The 11768-nt window shown below is 41.5% G+C and overlaps 1 protein-coding gene and 1 pseudogene across 4 annotated transcripts in view; one reads left to right on the forward strand and one right to left on the reverse strand.

Annotated features, from left to right (window-relative positions):
* The window catches only part of PHF8 (PHD finger protein 8), a 134065-nt gene that overhangs the window by 12804 nt on the left and 109493 nt on the right, over positions 1 to 11768 (reverse strand). The gene's annotated exons all lie outside the window — the stretch shown is intronic.
* LOC105888289 lies at positions 626 to 2084 on the forward strand (annotated as a pseudogene).

Below are 11768 nucleotides of genomic sequence, written 5' to 3' on the forward strand. Positions count from 1 at the left end.
AAGAAACAAAATAACATCTACATTGACAAACTGTGAAAAAAAAGCAAAATAACTGAAATGAAAACTGCAGTATAGGGTTTCAACAGCAGACTTGAGCAAGTAGATGGAAAATAACCCTGGGGATATATCAAGTGAGATTAATCAATCTGATGAGCAGAAAGAAAAAAAAAATAAAGAAACATGAACAGAGCCAAAGGGATCTGAAGGACGCCATCAAGTTTACCATCATATGTATATGAAAGTCCAAGAAGAACAGAGAAAAGGGAGCAGAAAGACTGAAGAAATAATGGCTTAAAACTTTCCAAATTTAATAAAATATAATCTATATATTTCAAGAGCTCAACAAACTCCGAGCCAGACAAACTCTTAAGAGGCCACACATCATAACCAAAAAGACAAAGACAGAACCTTAAAGGAGCAAGACAGAAGTTAACTCATAACTTAAAAAGGATTCTCAATAGGACTTGCAGTTTATTTATCATCCAAAAACATGGAGGCTAGAAGGCAGTAAGATAACATACTTAAAGTGCTGAAAGAAAAAAAAAAAACTATCATTCAAGAATTCTAAGTCCAGGGGTGGAAGGGCTGACAGACTGACTGACAGGAAGGACCAAAGGCGAGCAAGATGGCACAGACACAGGGCACAAGGAAGAAAGTCTGTTACTACTATGATGGGGATGTTGGAAATTATTATTATGGACAAGGCCACCCAACGAAGCCTAACCGAATCTGCATGACTCACAATTTGCTACTTAACCATGGTCTCTACTGAAAAATGGAAATCTATCGCCCTCATAAAGCCAATGCTGAGGAAATAACCAAGTACCACAGTGATGACTACATTAAATTCTTGTGCTCCATCCATCCAGATAACATGTCTGAATACAGCAAGCAGATGCAGAGATTCAATGTTGGTGAGAACCGTCCAGTATTTGATGGCCTGTTTGAGTTCTGTCAGTTGTCTACTAGTGGCTCTGTGGCAAATGCTGTGAAACTTAAGACAGACATCGCTGTGAATTGGGCTGGGGCCTGCACCATGCAAAGAAGTCCAAGGCATCTGGCTTCTGTTACATCAATGATATTGTCTTGGCCATCCTGGAACTGCTAAAGTATCACCAGAGGGTGCTATATATTGACAATGATATTCACTGTGACGATGGCGTGGAAGAGGCCTTCTATACCACAGACCAGGTCGTGACTATGTCCTTTCATAAAAATGGAGAGTACTTCCCAGGAACTGGGGACCTACGGGATATTGGGGCTGGCAAAGGCAAGTATTAGGCTGTGAACTATCTGCTCTAAGATGGGATTGATGACGAGTCCTATGAGGCCATTTTCAAGCTGGTAATGTCCAAAGTAATGGAGATGTTCCAGCCCAGTGCAGTGGTCTTACATTGTGGCTCAGACTTCCAGTCTGAGTATCAGTTAGGTTGCTTCAATCTGACCATCAAAGGTCATGCCAAGTGTGTGGAATATGTCAAAAGCTTCAACCTGCCTATGTTGATGCTGGGAGGAGGGGGTTATACCATTTGTAGTGTTGCCCAATGCTAGACATATGAAACAGCTGTGGCCCTGGACACAAAAAATCCCTAATGAGCTTCCATACAATGACTACTTTGAATACTTTGGTCCAGACTTCAACCTTCACATCAGCCCCTCCAATATGACTAACCAGAATACTAATGAGTATTTGGAGAAGATCAAACAGCGACTGTTTGAGAACTTCAGGATACTGCCCCATGCACCAGGGGTTCAGATTCAGGCAATTCCTGAGGATGCCATCCCAGAGGAAAGTAGTGATGAGGATGAAGAAGACCCTGACAAATTCATCTCCGTCTGTTCCTCTGACAAATGAATTGCCTGTGAGGAAGAGTTCTCTGACTCGGATGAGGAAGGAGAGTACAGCCGAAGAACACTTCCAACTTCAAAAAAGCTAAGAGAGTCAAAATGGAAGATGAAAAAGAGAAAGATCTGGAAGAGAAGAAAGAAGTTACAGAAGAGGAGAAAACCAAGGAGGAGAAGCCAGAAGCCAAAGGGGTCAAGGAAAAGGTCAAGTTAGCCTGAGCAGACCTCTCTAGCTCTGGCTTCTTGTCATGTCTCCCACCTTTCTCCAATACCCCCTCAGATTTTATATTTTCTATTTCTCTATGTATTTATATGAAAACTTATTAAATATAAATATCCCCAAGGCTAGACAGAAACAAAGAAACAAGGGTACTGAGCTGGGCAAACTCTTCTAGGCACTGCTTTGCTACCCGTCCCTCCCAGTCTTAATTTCCAACCATAGAGAGTACGACATCTTGGGTAGAAAGGATAATTTTATGCAGCCATAAGTCAAAATCCTGAAACACCAAGTGTTTGCATAGTAAGTAGCTTTGGAAATGTGCCCTTATTGAGCTTTTTAGAAGGGGTGGCTGAGTGTTTAAGGACCCCCAATGCTTTTCAAGCCCTGAAGGTAACATCAGCCATTTTTTAGTTCGGTTCTAATCCTCATACCTTCCCACTGGGCTCAAGTAAGCCAAGAAACTCACACTGCCTGCCCTCTGTCTTCTCCCAGTTTTGCAGGTGGAGGTTCGTAGTCTAGTTTCCTTTTTGAGATACTATTTTTGTTTTTGTGAGACTTCATAATAAAATGGTACATTTCTATACCCACCCCCCAAAAAAGAATTCTAAGTCCAAAAAAACTATCCTCCATAAAAGAAGAATTCAAGATATTCCTAGGTGAATAAAATGAAAGAGTTTGTCTCTAGTAGATCTACCCTATAAGAAACACCAAAGGCCAGCCTTCAGGTTAAAATGTAAGGACTCGCAAGATGGCCGACTAGAGCCAGCTTTCCACAGACGCTCCTGTCCAGAAGAAGAGTTAAAAGACAGAAGTTCAGCAAGTAAGCTGATGGTTTGGAGCTAAGCCAAGAGAGAAGGTTGAAGAACACACATCAACCCTGCTGAGGTGAGCTGCGACCCCAAGGAAACAAAGAATAGGTACGAAATCCACTGCCAAGAGAATGGGAATCCCCTCCCCCAGGAAAATAGCTTACAGTATACTTTCTGCAAACAAACAAGCGAGCAGAGTTCAGATCCCCTCCTATTTTATTGCACAGGAGAGACCCTCTAAAAATCAGAATTCCTTCCCCAAAGAGGACCCACCAGTATGCCATGGAACTCTCCTGCCAGGCATAAAACTATATAAAACTGTATATACTGTCTACCTGCAATTCTGAACTCCCAGAACTCCCCTCCACTCTCACCCCAAGGTCTAGAAGCCTGTACCCAGTGGAGTCCTGATTCTTGGGTATTTTGTTGAGAGGTGTGGACAAGGCATGGGCTGTTGCTGGTCTGTGCTGATTCTGTGGCACAGAGTAAGGAGAACACAGTGAACTGAGGGGACCATACGGGAGAGGGAGAGGCAGTGCCTCATGGCACACAGCAGGAGCGGCAGCAGAAACAATAGGGCTCACATCCCTAGGGATATTATGGAAAGACACTCCCTGCCTCCCTGGGCAACCAGAGGAAGTCGAGCATCTTCTCTGGTGGCAACCACTGGTGGAAAAGATCTGGGACAGAAACACAGGCCCTGTGAGTAAAGGGCACGTCTAAGACACTACCTGCCTGGGTGAAGCGCAGCAGAAATGGAGTCAATACACGCACATAGAGATGGCATACTCACAAGGAAGATCTGAACCAGGACTGCTTTAGTGACCTAAGTAGCACCCGGCCCTCAGGGGATCATAGCTAAGACAAAAGCAGGCAAGAGCCGAGTGTAAGCTCTAACCACACCCACCACAACACAGGGAGCAACAGAGATAGACACACCATCTCTGGGCAGTGGCAAAGACCGGGGCTGAGTCCACAGGGGAATATAGCCAGCTTAGAAACAAATTCTGCCAAAATTTAAGTGTCAGTAACATCAATCAGGGGCAGAGCTGTAACTGAGTGAACTGGCCCAGCTTCCATTAAGAACCTGAAATTGTCAGGCCTCAGCTCCCCCTGCCAGGTAATGGCAGAGAGAGGCAGCCTGGTCGAGGAGATATACATCTCCCTGTGACTCAGCCAGGTGAAAACACGTGGAGAATCTGTTCATTGGAGGAAACTGGGTTACAGCCGAGGCATCAACATTCCCAGAATAATTCATTTGCTGGGTGGGTCCTAATGACCTCACAGAACACCAGAAAGAGTCATACTCGAGACGCCAGTAGACCCCTGCTATCTAGGTGCCGGAGACCTTTTGAACTCTCCTATCTCAGACCAGTGCTAACTGGGACAAGTGATTTGGACCTCTTCAACGGGGCCAATCACCTGAGGACTATCCAAAGTGGTACCCTGGGTGTGTGGTTGTGGGAAGGTTTGATTTTCCTTTTCCAGTTGTTGCCCATGGGGGGTGGGGTGACTTAGTTGATGGTATTTCTCCACAACTGAGACTTCTACCCAGAATAACTGATTCACTAGGATAGGACCAAGACCAGCTGAAAACAAGACAGAGCTACTTAGCCCCACCACACCAAGCAAGTCCCCAGTGTCTCAGGCCATAGCACTGTATGGGTCCTTTGCAAAGCTCTATGGAAAAAGGTACTGACACCAGTCCCAGATCTTGGGCAAAGGGCTGGTAAATAACTATTCCAAGATACCCCAACCCAACTTACCTTTACTGCTCGTCTAGCCAAACAGTATAAAATAATCATGGGACAGAATCAGTGGAAAAACTCTGGCAACATAAATAACCAGAGTAGATGAACTCCCCCAAGGAATGGCATAGTGGACACAACTGAAGATCCCATTCATAAACAAATGGCTGAGATGTCAGAAATTGAATTCAGAATTTAGATTGCAAATAAGATTAATAGGATGGAGGTAAAGTTGGAATTAGAAATTCAAAGAGCACTTCAAAAGTTTTCTCAAGAATACAATGAATTCAAAGCCAAAATCACCAAGAATTTTGACACATTGAAACAAGAACCTGCAGCCCTCAAAAATCTGAGAAATATAGTAGAATCTCTCAGTAACAGAATGGAGCAGGCAGATAAAAAAGGATTTCTGACATTAAAGACAAAGCTTTTGAACACTCCCAAATGCTCAAAGAGGAAGAGAAGTGGAGAACAAAAATGGATCATTCTCTCGGAGAGCTCTGGGATAATTCAAAGAAAACTAATATTTGTCTTACAGAAATTACTGAAGGTGGCTCAGCGCCTGTGGCTCAAGTGGCTAAGGCACCAGCCACATACACCTAAGGTTGTGGGTTCAAATCCAGCCCAGGCCCACCAAACAAAAATGATGGCTGCAACCAAAATATAGCAAAGTGTTGTGGCAGGCACCTATGGTCCTAGCTACTTGGGAGGTGGAGGCAGGAGACTTGCTTGAGCCCAGGAGTTGGAGATTGCTGTGAGCTGTGATGCCACGGCACTCTACCCGGGGGCAGGTGGAGGCTCTGTCTCAAAAAAAAAAAAAAAGAAATTACTGAAGGTGATGAGGTTGCTTTGAAAAGCCCAGATGCTCTGCTCCATGAGATAATGATGGAGTACTTCCCAGACATGCTAAGAGATTCTGAAACTCAGACAGCAGGCAGTTTCAGAACACCAGCACGACTCAACCCAAATAAAACATCTCCTAGACATATTATAATTAAATTCCCCAAAGTTAAAATGAAGGAGAAAATTCTGCAAACAGCCAGACATAAGAAAACCATAACCAACAAGAGGAAGAATATTAGAATAACCGCAGATATCTCTGCTAAAACCTTTCAAGCTAGAAGAGAATGGTCATCTACTTTCAACCTCCTGAAAAAAAAATAACGTTCAACCCAGGAACCTGTATCCAGTGAAACTGAGTTTCATTTATGCTAGAGAAATTAAATACTTTAATGACATTCACATGTTGAAGAAATTTGCCATACCTAAACCTGGTCTCCAGGATATTCTCAGACCTATCCTCCATAAAAAACACTGCAATCCTCCACAACAAAAGTAAACTCACTTAGAAACTTTTGATGAAATTCCAATTTCCACAGTGTCCAAAGGATTAAAAATATCCACTGGACATTCGAAAATCTCAATACCCATAATTCTACCAGGTTTATGGCTTAAATTGTCCTCAAAAGAAGCACAGGTTGGCAGACTGGATACAAAAACTCAGGCCAGACATCTGCTGCATACAAGAAGCACTTCTGACCTTAAAAGATAAATATACACTCAGGGTAAAGGGATGGTCATCTATATTTCATGAAAATGAAAATCAGAAAAAAGCAGATGTTGCAATTTTATTCACAGATACAATAGAATTTACACCAACAAAAGTAAGGAAAGGATGGTCACTTCGTATTTGTTAAGAGTAACACTAAACATGATGAGATTTCAGTTATTAACATTTATGTACCCAACCAGAATGCACCTCAATATATAAGGGAGACTATAAAAGAAATGAGCAATTTGATTTCCTCCAGCACCATAAGAGTCAGAGATTTTAACATTGCCTTGGGAGTAGTGGATAGATCATCCAATAATAAACTCAGCAAAGACATTTTAGATTTAAACTTAACCACTCAACAATTGGATTTAACAGACATATACAGAACATTTCATCGGAACAAAACTGAATACACATTGTTCTCATCAGCCCATGGAACATACTCCAAAATTGATCACATCTTAGGTCACAAGTCTAACCTCAGCAAAATTAAAAGAATAGAAATTGGGGGGCAGAGGTAAGGTGGCAGACTGCAGCCAGCTTTCCACAGAGGCTCCCATCCAGAAGGAGAATTAAAGGACAGAAGATTAGCAAGTAAGCCGAAGGTTTGGAGCTGAGCCAAGAGAGAAGATCGAAGAACGCACATCAACCTTGCTGAGGCGAGCTATGACACCCCCAAATACAATCAAAAGGTACAAAATCCGCCACCAAGTGGATGGGAGACCCCTCCCCCACAAGAAGGAATCGCAGTTTACTTCATACAAACAAGCGAGCAGAGTTCAAACTTCCTCCCACTCTATCCCACAGGAGAGACCTTCTAAAACCTGTAACTCCTATCCCTACTAGGGTGCCACGGCACTCTCCTGCCAGGCATAAAACTGTAAAACTGTATAAAGCTATATATATTCTCTACCTGCAACTCTGAACTCCCAGGATTCCCCTCCACTCTCAACCCGAGGTCTGGAGGTTTGTCACCCATGGAGTCCAGATTCTTGGGCATTTACTTGAGAGTAGTGGAGTGGGAAAGGGCTGGTGCTAATCTGTACTGACTCTGTGGCACAGGAGCAAGGAGAGGATGGTCAGCTGAGAGGGAACCATACAGCAGCTGCAGTATCCTGAGTTGCAGAACAGTAGCAGGAAAGGCTCACATCCCTGAGACCATTCTGGATAGACATACCCTGTCTCTCTTAGCAACCAGAGGAAGGCAGGCATTTTCTCTGGTGATAGCCACTGGCAGAGCAGATTTGGAAAGTTCCACGAGTAAAGAGAAGCCCTAAGAATAGTACCAACCTGGGCGGACTGCAGGGACTTGAATTCATGCAGCTCACACATTTATAGGGAGGGGCTGAACCAGAGGATGGCTTATCTGACCATAATAGCACCCAGCCCTCAGGGGATTATACCTGAGACAAAGGCAGTGGGTGGGCAGAGGCTGGAACTGACACCTGAGTGTAACTCTAATTGTTTGCTGCCCAGGGCTGAGTTGTGATTTACCAGCTTCAGCAGCGTCTGATTTGCAGAGAAATTTAGCCAAGACAGAAATAAATTCTGTGAAGTTGCTCTGTCATGTTCTGCCAGCAACATCAATCAGGCGTGGGATTGGAACTGAGTGAACTGTCCCAGCCTTCATTAGGCACCAAAGGTTGTCAGGCCTCATCTCCCCCCTGCCAGACTCAGATCTCCTGGTTACTCAGGCAGTCGTAAACCCCAGGAGCATTTGCTCACTGGAGGGAAGTGGGTCAGAGCTCTACAGGATTACTAGTGACTGGGTGCAAGGTGGGGAAGGAGGCATCAACCTTCCCAGAATAATTCATGTGCTGCATGGGTCCCTCTGCCCTCACAGAGCACTGCAGCAAGTGATGTTCGAGCTGCCAGCAGACTCCTCCTATCCAGTTGCAGGAGACTTTTAGAACTCTCCCACCTGAGACTAGTACTTACTGGCATAACTGATTTGGACCTCTTGAACGGGGCCAATCACCCAAAGTCCATCCAAAGTGGCACATTGGGTGCATGGTTGAAAGAAGGTTTGATCTTCCTTGCCCAATTCTTGTCTGTGGGGAGCGGGGCGACATAATTGCTGGTATTTCTCCACAGCTGAGACTTCAACCAAGAGTAAATGACTCACTAGGGTAGGACAGAGACCAGCTGAAAATAAGACAGAGCCACTTAGTCCCACCACACCAAGCATGTCCCCAGTCTCTCAGGCCATAACACTGTATGGGTCCTTGACAAAGCTCAAGGAGAAGAGACAAACAAGGTAAAACAATCATGGGGCGGTATCAGCGGAAAAACTCCAGTAATATGAATAATCGGAGTAGATCAACCCCCCCCCCAAGAAAGGATGTTGGCAGATGCAAATGAAGATCCCCTTTATAAACAGATGGCTGAGATGTCAGAAATCAAATTCAGAATTTGGATTCCAAATGAGATTAATAGGATAGAGGCAAAGATAGAACTAGAAATTCAAGGAGCATTTGAAAAGTTCACTCAAGAATTCAATGAATTCAAAGACAAAACCACCAAAGACTTTGAAACATTGAGCCAAGAGATTGCAGCCCTCAAATATCTTTAAAATACGGTAGAATTCCTTGGTAGCAGAATGAAGCAGGCAGGAGAAAAGATCTCAGACACTGAAGACAAAGCTTTTCAATGTACCCAAGTGCCCAAAAAAGGAACACAAATGGAAAGCAAAAACAGATCATTCTCTCAGAGAGCTCTGGGATAACTCGAAGAAAGCTAATATTCACCTTATAGGAATCCCTGAAGACGACGAAGTTGTTTCACAAAACACAGAGGCTCTTATTAATGAAATTATGAAAGAAAAATTTCCAGATATGCCAAGAGATCCTGAAATTCAGATTGCAGACAGCTTCAGAACCCCAGGATGACCCAAGCTGAATAAGACATCCCCCACACACATCATAATTAACTTCACTAAAGTTAATATGAAAGAGAAAATCCTAAAAGCAGCTAGATGTAAGAAAACAAATCATAACCTACAAGGAGAAGAATATTAAAATGACTGCAGATCTCCCTGCCAAAACCTTTCAGGCTAGAAGAGGGTGGTCATCAACTATTAATCTCCTAAAAGAAAACAACTTTCAACCCAGGATCCTGTATCCAGCTAAACTGAGTTTCATCTATGATGAAGAAATTAAATACGTTAATGACATTCACATGTTGAAGAAATAGGCCATAACTACACCAGCTCTTCAGGATATTCTCAGACATATCCTCCATAATGACCAGTGCAATCCTCCACCAAAAAAGTAAACTCACTCAGAAACTTTTGATCAAATTACAACTTCCACAGTGGCAAAAGGATTAAAAATGTCCACTGTACTTTCGAACAACTCGATACCAAACTTTTAGTAGGCTTATCAATAATTTTAATCAAAGTGAATGGCTTAAATTATCCCCTAAAGTGGCATAGATTGGCTGATTGGATACAGAAACTCAGACCAGACATCTGCTATATACAAGAACTCATCTTACCTTAAAAGATAAATACAGACTCGGGGTGAAGGGATGGTCATCTATATTCTAGGCAAATGGAATGAAGAAAATAGCAGGCATTGCAATTTTATTTACAGATACAATAGGTTTTAAACCAACAAAAGTAAGCAAGGACAAGGATGGCCACTTTGTATTTGTTAAGGATAATACTCAATATGATGAGATCTCAATTACCAATATTTATGAACCCAATAAGAACGCACCACAATTTATAAGAGATACTCTAACAGGCATGAGCAACTTGATCTCTCCCAGCTCCATCATAAGCAGAGATTTTAACAATCCTTTAGCAGTGTTGGACAGATCATCCAATAAGAAGCTTAGCAAAGAAATTTCAGATTTAAATTTAACTATTCAAATTTTGGATTGAACGGACATAGATAGAACATTTCATTCTAACAAAACTGAATTCACATTTTTCTTATCAGTACACAGAACATATTCGAAAATTGATCACAACTTAGGTAACAATTTTAACATCAGCAAATTTAAAAGAATAGAAATAATTCCATGAATCTTCTTGGACCATCATGGAACAAAAGTTGAACTCAGTAACAACAGGAATCTGCAGACTCATAAAATACATGGAAGCTAAATAACCTTATGCTGAATGATAGGTGGGTCAGAGATGAGATCAAGAAGAAAATTACCAAATTTTTAGAACAAAACAAAAATGAAGACATGAGTTATCAGAACCTCTGGTATACCACAAAGGCAGTCCTAAGAGGGAAATTTATAGCATTGCAAGCCTTCTTCAAGAGAATGGAAAGAGAGAAAGTTAACAACTTAATGTGACATCACAAGCAGCTGGAAAAGGAAGACTATTCCAATCCCAAATCTAGCAGAAGAAAAGAAATAAACAAACGTAGAGCAGAATTGAATGCAACTGAAAACAAAAGGATTATACAACAGATCAATAAATCAAAAAGTTGGTTTTTTGAAAAAGTCAATGAAATAGATAAATTTTTGGCCAATCTAACCAAGAAAAAAAGACTAAAATCTCTAATTTCATCAATCAGAAATGGTAAAGATGAAATAACAGACCCTTTAGAAAATAAAAAAAATCCTTAATGAATATTACAAGAAACTTTATTCCCAGAAATATGACAATCTGAAGGAAATTAACCAATACTTAGAAGCACGCCACCTTCCAAGACTTAGCCAGAATGAAGTGAAAATGTTGAACAGGCATATATCAAGTTCTGAAAGAGCATCAACTATACAAAATCTCCCTAAAAAGAAAAGCCCAGGACCAGATGGCTTCATGTCAAAATTCTATCAAATCTTTAAAGAGGAACTAATACCTATATTACTCAACTTTTTCCAGAATATAGAAAAAAACAGAATACTACCCAACACACTCTATGAAGCAATCATCACCTTGATCCTGAAACCAGGAAAAGACCCAACAAGAAAAGAAAATTATAGACCAATATCACTAACGAATATTGATGCGAAAATATTAAACAAAATCCTAACAAACAGAATCCAGGAACACATCAAACAAATTATACACCACAACAGAGTGGGTTTTATCCCAGGATCTCAAAGATGGTTCAACATACGTAAATCTATAAATATAATTCATCACATAAACAAATGAAAAAACAAAGACCATATGATTCTCTCAATTGATGCAGAAAAATCTTTTGTCAATATCCAGCATACCTTCATGCTCAGAACACTTAAGAAAACTGTTATAGAAGGGACATTTCTGAAACTAACAGAGGCCATCTAAAACAAACCCACAGGAATATCATACTGAATGGAGTTAAGTTGAAATCATTTCCACTCAGATCAGGAACCAGGCAAGGTTGCCCATTGTCTCCATTCCTCTTTAACATTGTAATGGAATTTTCAGCCATTGCAATCTGGGAAGAAAAAGCAATCAAGGGTATCCATATAGGGTCAGAAGAGATTAAACTTTCACTCTTTGCAGATGATAAGATTGTATATCTGGAAGATACCAGGGATTCTACTACTAAACTCTTAGAAGTGATCAAGGAATACAGCAGCATCTCAGGTTACAAAATCAAAACTCATAAATCAGTAGCCTTTATATATACCAACAGCAG

The sequence above is a fragment of the Otolemur garnettii genome, unplaced genomic scaffold, assembly GCF_000181295.1.
Source record: "Otolemur garnettii isolate 467f Iridium unplaced genomic scaffold, OtoGar3 scaffold00256, whole genome shotgun sequence".
In the NCBI taxonomy this organism is placed as follows: Eukaryota; Metazoa; Chordata; class Mammalia; order Primates; family Galagidae; genus Otolemur; species Otolemur garnettii.